The sequence below is a fragment of the Lethenteron reissneri genome, chromosome 67 (genome assembly GCF_015708825.2).
Source record: "Lethenteron reissneri isolate LAM-NWPU_2019-01 chromosome 67, ASM1570882v1, whole genome shotgun sequence".
NCBI classification, from domain to species: domain Eukaryota; kingdom Metazoa; phylum Chordata; class Hyperoartia; order Petromyzontiformes; family Petromyzontidae; genus Lethenteron; species Lethenteron reissneri.
In genome coordinates this window covers 2,678,013-2,689,355 of record NC_083845.1, presented here as the reverse complement: position 1 = coordinate 2,689,355, position 11,343 = coordinate 2,678,013, and the positions used below count along the sequence as shown (strand labels likewise).

The 11,343-nt window shown below is 57.4% G+C and overlaps 1 pseudogene; it reads right to left on the bottom strand.

Moving 5' to 3' along the window:
* Positions 1-2,067: 2,067 nt before the first annotated feature.
* LOC133360100 (ral guanine nucleotide dissociation stimulator-like 1) overlaps positions 2,068-11,343 on the bottom strand; it is an 11,605-nt pseudogene continuing 2,329 nt past the window's right edge.

Genomic DNA, 11,343 nt, shown 5'->3' with positions numbered 1-11,343 from the left:
GGCGGGGGGTGCCCGGTGGCTGCCACCCACGTGGTGGGCTGTGCCCCACGGGTGGATGGCGTCTCTCCTCCGGACACGGAGCCGACTGCTCGGCCTCACCCTACAGTTACGAGAGAGAGAACTTACTAAAGTTACAAACGCCCGCATGGCCCGGGGCTGTCGTCAGGTGCAAAAAGAAAACGGCGTTGATTTTTACAAAAGAGAAAGAAAAAAAAGACGCCCATTTGTTGCAGGTGATCCTGACGACTATTTTAATTGCATGGCTAAACAATTAACTAACAACAGGGAGGATAATAACGCTACGTACAGGGGGGGGGGGGGGGGGGGCCTTGGCTTCAAGAAAAGGCGCTTTCAAAAAAATCGAGATTATTTTGATTAAATTGCCCCCTCAACCCCAATGTTTAATTCCCAAAGTTGTACAACAACGCCATCGCACGCGCCACGGGATTTAGATGATTTTCATTGAAATGTTTCATCTCGCACTTGCAAAGTGGGCCGGCGTAGACGTGATTAGATATATATATATATGTTTATATACTTGGGTCAATCCCCGCACAGCCGGCAGCTATTAACCAGGGTGACCAGTCGCCGAGTCTCAACTGAGCGGCGTAATCCCTTGAGGTCAGCTCACGATGCACCGTTCCCCGACACCGGGAGGGAGGGAGGGAATGTTTGCGTTCTGTGCAGAAGGCCACGTCATTGTTTAGTTATCATAACCACATTATATTGATCAGGCCCTGTTTATACCCGGCCAGGAAAGCGTCACCGAGTCGCTTGACTCTTTAGTCACGAGGGTCCTGCTGAGTTTTTCGCAGTTCGGGGGGGGGGGGGGGGGGGGGGGGGGGCGATGGTTGCCGCGTACGATTCCAAATCGAGTGATTTGCGGTGTGATTTTGCGACGAAAATTTGGCAACATTCTTACCACAACACCGGCACACAGCGGCCTACTAGCTCTTGCGAACGACGCCACTGGTATTTTTAGCGTCCGCTGCGAGTAAAATTGGACGGCCGCGCCATATTATTATTTTGACTGTCAAAACACAGACACGCGCGCGTGCACACACGCCGCGGTGTTAACCAGGGTGGCCTGCCGGATTCGAACCGCGACCGCCGGGCCACGGCTGGGCCACGGCGGGGCCACCGCCCCTTCGCCGGGAGAGCGTGACGGCCGAAAACCACAACAGCCCATTAAAAAAGCAAAAAGACACCGATTTAGTGATCTCCGTACAAAATACAGAACCCCCGGCGTCGGACGAGGTGACGACGCAGGGGGAAGGAGGTATCTTCATTTTGTTTATATATATAAAATTTACATTTTGTTGATAAGGCCTTGCTTCACCTAACATCGATCGCCGCAAACCAGGGCTCGATTGCCACCGACTGTGTTCTGTGTGGCCGGCAGACTCCAGAAGGTGCCGGCAAGCCGGCGGAGAGTAAAAAGTAAAAACCGCGGCGAGAGAGGCGGTGCGCGAGACGCGGCGCGCCGGGCGCAGGAAACACCCCCCTGCGTCGCCGGGAGACGGTAGTGGCAGGGCCCCCAGAGAGGAGCACGTGACCAGTAACCGCAGGCGCCGCGAGAGGAATCCTGGATGCGGCGTGACGGCCGAGCACAGGCGCGCTTTGTAAACGAAGGCCCGGCCCACCCCCCCCCCCCCCCCCGCCGGTGAAACGACGGCCACCTCGGCTTCTCCGGCCAGTGCCCCTCCGCGGTCGGTCCACGTTGGGCTAGAAAAGTGTAAAAATAGAGGAGGTCTTTAGGCTCCGTGGCGAGTGCAGAAGATGTTGAGCGGTTAATAAAAATAGATATATACAATCGTTACGCGACACGCGGCTCCCGACAACGCCCCGAGGCGCGTCACGGGGGCCCAGACCGAGAGGCCAATCGGCACACTGGCGTCATGTGACCTCGAACCACCAATCGCAGACTCCCGCAGGTCACCGACAATTTTTTTTTTTAAGGCTTTCCCAAACGAGGTTGAGAACGTTTTTCCTGCGGCTCTGTCCGTCTGTCTGTAACGGCGGGACCGGGGGGGGGTTGGAGGGGGGGGGGATTGGAGGGGGGGGGGGTTGGAGGTGCGGGGGGTGGGAGGGATTCACGATAGCGCTCGTCAAGGCGGTCCGATCTGAACGAAACTTTCGGTATGAAGTTGCGTCGCTTTAAGGGACTCGGCAAAACCGGACAAACGTTCACCGCGCCCCCCACCCCTCGGCGGAGCCGCTCTCAGAGCCCCCCTCGGTCCCCATCGCCGTGTTGGATGCGCGCGATTCTTTCCAGATAGCTTTGGTCCCAAGGTGGACAGTTCCCCCCGGCCACCGCCACCGTCGCCACCAGCACCGCCACTCGTGCCGCCGCACGCGACCACCAGCCGGCGTGCGGGGGGGGGGGGGGGGTCCCCTCGCGCTACGACACGGTGGTTTTCTGGTTTTCCGCTCGGCCATTCGCCGAGCCAGAAACCGGCGTGGCTCCGTTTTGTGCCCGTGGATTAAAAAAGGAGCGGACGCTGCTGCTGCTGCTGCTGCTGGCGGCGACGGCGGCGACGACCGGGGCGTGAGGCCCGCTCAGAGCGTGAGGGCGCGAGAACGTCTCGGCCAGCGCGGCGCGGGCGCTGGCGTGGGCCCGCGGGGCCGCAGCGGCGACGGAGGAGAAGGAGGATGAGGAGGAGGCGGAGGAGGCGGAGTGGTGGGATGGCGAGGAGGGTGCCGCCCCCCCCCGCCGGCGCCCCGAGGAGCGCTTGCGCAGAATGAAGTTGTAGCTGGGCGAGGTGACCATGGCGTAGTAGACGTTGGAGCCGTCCGGGATCGCAAACTCTGCACGGCAGAGAGGGGGGGGGGGGGGGCACCCAGCACAGGTGACCCGGCGTGGGAGGTGAGCACGGCAATTGTAAAGCGACACACTTCTCTGTTCCATGGAATTCGGTGAACCTGTGCTTTTGGATAGCTCCGGTATTCAGAATCAGAATGTTTGTTTCTTTCTACTGCAGGAGGAATCCGATGAGCTTTAAAGCTCTTTTTTACAGATGTAGGGGCACGGGGTAAGAACGTCACAACAACAAACAATACAACAAACACGATAGGAAGGTAAATCAATTATATCCTTGGTTCTTTCGGTAAAGTCACGTAGAAGGGATGATGATTGCAACACAAGCAATCATCATCAGGTGTGAAAACCAGAGCAAGAATTTAAAAAAAAAAATATGATTGCTTGTGTTGTAATGAAAACGTCGTGAGAATTGTATTGTTTTACTTTTATTATTTCCCTTCAACGTGACTTTACCGAAAGAACCAAGAATAAGAATCCCTGCAGTCACGAAAGCTTTAAATGTAAATAAATCATTTAAAGATGTACAAACACAACTAGTTTTTATCTCACCAGGAAAAGACCACTGAGGCATTAACTGATGTTTCAGAAGTGGCCTGGCCACAAGCAATAGCTCAACAAAGTGTCAAGTCACATGGATATTTATAGCAGCAAAACAATCTAAATCATGAGATGTTGTGTCACGTGGTTTGTGAGATGTTTGGGTCACGTGGTTTGTGAGATGTTGGGGTCACGTGGTTTGTGAGATGTTTGGGTCACGTGGTTTGTGAGATGTTGGGTCACGTGGTTTGTGAGATGTTGGGGTCACGTGGTTTGTGAGATGTTTGGGTCACGTGGTTTGTGAGATGTTTGGGTCACGTGGTTGTGAGATGTTGGGTCACGTGGTTTGTGAGATGTTTGGGTCACATGGTTTGTGAGATGTTGGGTCACGTGGTTTGTGAGATGTTTGGGTCACATGGTTTGTGAGATGTTTGGGTCACTGGTTTGTGAGATGTTGGGTCACGTGGTTTGTGAGATGTTTGGGTCACATGGTTTGTGAGATGTTTGGGTCACGTGGTTTGTGAGATGTTGGGTCACGTGGTTTGTGAGATGTTTGGGGTCACGTGGTTTGTGAGATGTTGGGGTCACGTGGTTTGTGAGATGTTGGGTCACGTGGTTTGTGAGATGTTTGGGTCACATGGTTTGTGAGATGTTGGGTCACGTGGTTTGTGAGATGTTTGGGTCACATGGTTTGTGAGATGTTTGGGTCACATGGTTTGTGAGATGTTGGGTCACATGGTTTGTGAGATGTGGGGGGGGGGAGGATGTTGGGTCACGTGGTTTGTGAGATGTTTGGGTCACATGGTTTGTGAGATGTTGGGTCACGTGGTTTGTGAGATGTTGGGTCACGTGGTTTGTGAGATGTTTGGGGTCACGTGGTTTGTGAGATGTTTGGGGTCACGTGGTTTGTGAGATGTTTGGGGTCACGTGGTTTGTGAGATGTTTGGGGTCACGTGGTTTGTGAGATGTTGGGTCACGTGGTTTGTGAGATGTTTGGGTCACGTGGTTTGTGAGATGTTTGGGTCACGTGGTTTGTGAGAGTTTGGGTCACGTGGTTTGTGAGATGTTTGGGTCACGTGGTTTGTGAGAGGCTTGGGTGAGGTGGTCTGCGAGCCGCTCGCTCTACCGCTGAGCCATCCGGCCAAATGCACCTCCATTGATGCTGGTAGTTGCTGGCCACTTGGCGTTTTTGGGCCTTTGGGCCTGTGCTCAGCAAATGTGATTTAAAAATAATAATAAATATAATGGCAAACGCACAATCATGATAAATTGCAGAATTTTAATTTTTTTACAATTGAATAAAGATACGAAAGTGGGACGCTCGATAAACGGTCGTTGCGAGCGTTGTCCTCTGACCTTTGCCCTCGCCGATGACCTGCACGAGCAGGAAGTCATCCGGATTCTCGGCCTCCATGTTGTGCTTGGTCATGGCCTTGCGGATGGCACCGGCGTCTTGTCCTGGCTCGTCAGCTGAGAGGACAGAGAGAGGGGAAAGTGTCACGGTGCGTCACGGCGCGTCACCATGAACGCGCGCCACAGCGTGTCACTGTCACGACTCACCAGCACGCTCTTGTAGAGGTTGCCGTTGGCCCTCTCCAGGCTGACGCGCACGATGCACTCCCCCTCCGAGCGGCGGCTGCACCGCGGGCGACGCGGCGCGCGCGGCGCTCGGCACGTCCGATCCGAGCGCTTGTGCGTCCGCGCCCCCGCCGGCCTCGACGAAGGGGCCGCCAGCATCGCGCCGTCGACGGCGGTCGCCGCCGCGGCCCGGGCCTCTTCTCGGGAGACCCCGGCGTCGAGGCGGAGGCGGCCGCCCGGGGGGGGGGAGCCAACGATGCGTCCGAGCTGCCCTCGAAGCCGTGTCCGTGTCGTCCCACTGATGCATTGTGGGAGCGCGGGCGAGAGAGACGGGGGATCATTCGTTGTTGTTGTTGCGTTTGTTTCCTCGGGAAACTCACGACCTCGCGAGGCTTCCGTCCGAACCGGACGCCTGCCGCTGTATACAGGGCGCTTCAAAAAAATGTTTAACACTCATATGGGGACTATCGTTTTTAATGGAAAAGGAACGGATAATAACAACACACTGTACCACGATAACAAATGTCACGTTAATAGCTACAAAAAGTCAAAGAGTCTCCACGTGTTGGCCATCGTTGCGACGCGTGCCTGGAATCTCCTCCAGGTGGTCCCCAGAGCCCGGAGGCGGCACCACTTCTCGTGGCGTTGTTGCAAATTCTCGGAAGTGTTCACATGTTGTTGAAGCACCCCCCTGTGTTTGGAGTCTGCGTCTCTCTCTCTCCACCGTGGTTCACGTGGATATTTCTCCGGGTCCTCCGGTTCCCCCCCCACATTTACAATCAACCACGGGTTTAGAGAGTATTTGGCTGCGGTAGATTTCCAGGTGATGATGATGACGATGATGATGATGATAAGCCACTTCGTAGAGCTGTCATTTGTGATGGCAAAGTCGCTTCTGACGAAGAGCGATATGGCTCAGCGGGCATTAGCTGGTGACATTAAAAAGATGGTTTGATAGAGCATCAACATCCTTGGTGTAGCGGGAGGGTCCTGCGAGGCTGTCCCAGGAGGGGCGGTGTTGCTGTGACTGCTACGCTCAGGGATTCGCAGGCATTTTTGAGCACTGAGATTGTGTTGCTCAAAACCAGCTACGTTCAGTCTCACACTCCTTCTCTCACACTCTCACTCGCTCACACGCTCACACAACTCCCCCTCACACTCTCCCACACTCCCTCTCTCACACTCTCTCTCTCACACTCGCTCACTCGCTCACACACTCCCTCTCACACTCTCCCACACTCCCTCTATCACACTCCCTCTCTCACACTCGCTCACATCGCTCACTCGCTCACACAACTCCCCCTCACACTCTCCCACACTCCCTCTATCACACTCTCTCTCTCACACTCGCTCACTCGCTCACACGCTCACACACTCCCCCTCACACTCTCCCACACTCCCTCTATCACACTCTCTCTCTCACACTCGCTCTCTCACAACATGCTCACACTCCCTCCTCTCTCTCTCTCCCCCTCACACTCTCCCCCCCTCACACTTTCACACTCTCTCTCAGACTTTCTCTCTCACACTCTCACACTCTCTCTCACACTCTCCCCCCCTCACACTTTCACACTTTCTCTCACACTCTCCCACACTCCCTCTATCACACTCTCTCTCTCACACTCCCTCTCTCTCTCTCCCCCTCACACTCTCCCCCCCTCACACTTTCACACTTTCTCTCACACTCTCTCTCCCTCTCTCCCCCCCACCACCACCCCCCTCCCTCACTCACCTCTGACCCCTCCGGCCGGGTGGCATCACAAAGATGCGGATCTCCGGCTCCGAGCCGCTCGTGCGGATTTGGGGGGCCGCTCCGCCCCCCGGCGGCGGTGGGGGAGGGGGGGGGGCGGCGTTGGGGGGGGGCCCTCCCCCTCCGAGGCGCTGCCGCTTGAGCCGACGCGGCCCCGACTGGCAGCGCCGCACCCTGGGCCCCCCCCCCCCTCGGCCGCCAGGAACGGGGAGTCGGCCCCGGAGAAGACCCCTGCTGAGATAGGGAGAGGCACCGGGGCGGGGAGTGGGACGACAACAACAACAACGATGTCAACAACAACAACAACAATTATTACTCCGGAGAAGACGCGCTGAGATAGGAAGGGACATCGGGGCGGGGAGTGGGACGACAACAACAACAACGTCAACAACAACGTCAACAACAATATTACTCCGGAGAAGACGCTGCTGAGATAGGAAGGGACATCGGGGCGGGGAGTGGGACGACAACAACAACAACAATATTACTCCGCTTCTTCTAAACTATAAACTCACACATATGTAGTTAACCAGGTGAGCCGCACGGAGCGACGGAGATAACTTGTTACCGCTTTCATTTAACTCGCTCTGTCTGTTGTTGTTGTTGTCGTTGTTGTATCCTCAAATCTTGTAACTAAATTTTAACCCACCTTCCCAATGTGGTATCGACTGCAAACTTGGTGTACGTACGTCATACCGATGACAATACTAAATTCTATCATAAAAACAACAAAATATATATTTTTAAACATTATTTTTTATATGTTATGTTTCGGCTTGGGTCTAATTGTCCACGGTCAACTCACGTTGGCTGTAATTGGCCACGGCCCCTACGTCTACAGCAAGCTTCGGGGCCATTTCCTGGAGTCGTGGAGTTCTGCCATTACTAGTACAATTCAGAAAAGCGTGTTTTTTTTAAGTTTTAAAAACAATATTACTTATTCAGTAGCGACCTAGCCATCACAAATGGTATGCTCAAAGGGAGTGGAAATTCATAGCAGCAGTCGAATACTCGTGAGCGCGCGCGATTCTCAAAACGCGTGAGGGGTAAAACCTGAGGACCCGGAGGAACGATCCACGCCACCACGTGGAGAGAGAGAGAGACACGCAAACTCCAAACATACAGCTGCAGGCGTCAGGGTCGGGGTCGAACCCACGACCTCCTGTACACCAGGCGAGGTAGTTAACATCTCCTAGCCACCGTGATGATGATGAGAGGGACACGCAAACTCCAAATATACAGCAGCAGGCATCAGGGTCGGGATCGAACCCACGACCTCCTGTACACCAGGCAAGGTAGTTAACATCTCTCCACCATGGCGCCTTGGAAGGCCTCGCCGAGTCTCAAGACTCCTGTTCAGGAGGTTTCTTGCAGAAGGGGGCGGTGTCGCTGCTGCTGCCAGCATGCTGCTGTCTGTTGCCTGCTACTGCCTGCTGCTGCTGCTACTGCCAGCTGCTGCTGCTACTGCCTGCTGCTGCTGCTGCCTGCTGCTGCCTGCTGCTGCCTGCTCCTGCGTGATCCCAACCGAGTAATCTGTCAGCACTGGGGAGGGGGTGGGGGGGGATGTGTAGCCAGTAGCGGTCACGTGGTGCGTGTCTGTCTACGCGGCGCCAATAACCCCCGCGTGTCCCGCGCCGCCTCCAGACTGACGGAGCGTGCCCCGTGCTTGCCACGCTCTCCCCCCCCCCGCCCCGTTATCGACCCCCGACTCGCTGGCCGGACGTCGCCGCCGCTACCGTCGTAGCGGCCGGGGGCTTCCCAGCGCCAACAGAAAACCAGCGCAGCGACGACCGACCTCTCTCCCCCTGGCCGCCGCCGCCGACGCCGTTTGACCGCCGAGCCGATCGGCACGGCGCCCCAGGGACCGCGCGGTTCAGGGTGCGCCCCCCCCTCGCCCGTAAAACGGCAATGCGAACGGCGAGTGGATGAGCGGATAAGAGGGTGAGCGGGTGAGTGGGGGAGCGGGTGAGTGGGTGAGTGGGTGAGCAGGTGAGTGGGGGAGCGGGTTGAGTGGGGGAATGGGTGAGGGGGAGAGGTGAGCCGGTGAGCGGGGGAGAGGTGAGCCGGTGAGCAGCGAGCGGTGTGAGTGGGTGAGCGGGTGAGCGGGGGAGGCGGGTGAGCGGGTGAGTGGGGAACGGGGAGTGGGGGAACGGTGTGAGCGGGGGAGAGGTGAGCGGCGTGAGCAGCGAGCGGGTGAGTGGGTGAGAGGGGTGAGCGGGGTGAGTGGGTGAGCGGGTGAGTGGGTAGAGGTGAGGGGGTGAGCGGGGGAGTGGGTAAGCAGGTGAGCGGGTGAGCGGGTGAGCTGGTGAGCGGGTGAGGGGGGCGAGGGGAGAGGTGGGTGAGCGGGGGAGTGGGTAAGCAGGTGAGCGGGTGAGAGGTGACGGGTGAGCGGGGGAGTGGGTAAGCAGGTGACGGTGAGCGGGTGAGGGGTGAGCGGGGGAGAGGTGAGCGGGAGTGAGCGGAGGGGGAGCGGGTGAGTGGGTGAGCGGGGGAGCGGGTGAGTGGGGAGCGGGGTGAGCGGGGGAGAGGTGAGCGGGTGAGCAGCGAGCGGGTGAGTGGGTGAGTGGGTGAGCGGGTGAGCGGGTGATGGGTGAGCGGGGTGAGCGGGGGAGAGGTGAGCGGTGTGAGCGGGGGAGAGGTGAGGCGTGTGAGCGGGGGAGTGGGTAAGCAGGTGAGGGTGGGGGGAGCGAGGGGTGAGCGGAGGAGGCGGGAGTGAGAGGGGGAGTGGGTAAGCAGGTGAGCGGGTGAGCGGGTGAGCAGCTGAGTGGGGGAGCGGGTGAGTGGGGGAGCGGGTGAGCGGGGGAGCGGGTAGCGGGTGAGCGGGGGTGAGCGGGGTGAGGGGTGAGTGGAGAACGGGGGAGCGGGTGAGAGGTGAGCGGCCGAGCGGGTGAGCGGGTGGGGGCGGTGAGCGCTAGCGACGCCCATCTGTCTCACCCGCTGAAGTGGCGGATCACTTTCTTGCGGGGGCACGGGACAGCGTGCTCTCCACGGGCGGCTCCAGCTGGCGCGACAACAAGTAGCTGGAACACAACAGCATCGTCGTCATCGCCGTCGTCATCGCCGTCATCATCGCCACCAACGGCGTGACCATCACAGTCATCATCATCGTCGCCAGCATCATCATTGTCATCATCGTCATCGCCCTGATCATCATCATCGCCACCACCGTCTACATGACCATCACTGTACCATCATCATCAACATCATCGCCACCGCCATCGGCGTGACCATCACGGTCATCGTCGTCGTCAGCGTCGTCACCACCACTCGCTGGGCCACTCCAATCCATTGCTCTTCCCCCCTCGCGCTGGGAGAAGCTCGCCACCGCCCGCGCCGCCACCGCCGCCGGGTACCTCTGCTGCACGCACACACACTAGGTACCTCTGCTCCTCGGAGAGGCTCGGTTGGCTGTGGAACCAGGCGAGGAAGCGCTCCTCGGGCGGAGGCTGTAGCTGTTGCACGCCGACTGCAGCAGCTTGATCTGGGCCAGCACCTCGAACTCCTGAGGCGGAGACGCAGCGACACGCACGGTCGAGAGCGCGGGGCGGGCGGGGCGGGCGGGGCGGGTGGGGCGGCGGGGCGGGCGGGGAGGGCAGGGCAGGCAGGGCAGGCGGGGCAGGCGGGGCGGGCAGGGCGGGCGGGGCGGGGCGGGCGGGGCAGGCGGGGCGGGCGGGGCAGGCGGGGCGGGCGGGGCAGGCGGGGCGGGGGGGCGGGCGGGGCAGGCGGGGAGGGCGGGGCGGGTGGGGCAGGCGGGGAGGGCAGGGCAGGCAGGGCAGGCGGGGCAGGCGGGCAGGCGGGGCGGGCGGGGCGGGTGGGGCAGGCGGAGAGGGCGGGGCGGGCAGGGAAGGAGGGGGGGGATGAAGGGGAGGAATTATGGACTGACGGATCACTGGATGGTGATGATGGCGGTGGTGCGAATGAGAGGCTTTCACAACCAATATCGTACATAATAAAAAGTGTTTTTTTGGTTCCCCCGCTTAAATATTAAATTAATATTGATATAAATACAAAATGTATACAAATATTAATATTACATTTAACATATTACATGTATAGAAATATAAATGTTACATTTATGCGATCTAACCTAAAAAAAACTATTATGGTGCGAATGATGATGGTGATGATGGTGTGATAATGATAATGGTGGTGATAGTAATGATGGTGGTGGTGATGATGATGATGGTGGTGGTGGTGATGATGATAATGATGATGATAATGGTGATGATAATGATGATGGTGGTGGTGGTGATAATGATGCGGTGGTGGTGATGATGATGACGGTGGTGGTGATGATGAAGGTGGTGATGATAATGATGATGGTGATGATAATGATGAGGGTGGTGGTGATGATGACGGTGGTGATGATAATGATGATGGTGATGATAATGATGAGGGTGGTGATGATAATGATGGTGGTGGTGGTGACAATAATGATGGTGGTGGTGGCAGTGATGGACAGATGAACGGAAAAAGGATGTGCAGATGGATGAAATGGTAAGTGGACGGATTGACAGAAAGGTGGACGGTTTCAAGCATTGGATAGACATATGGATTGATGGACAGCTTGATGGATGGATGTATTGATGGATGGATGTGTGTATTGACTGATTGATGGATAGATGGGTGGTTGGAGTGATGGGTGGAGGGAATGATG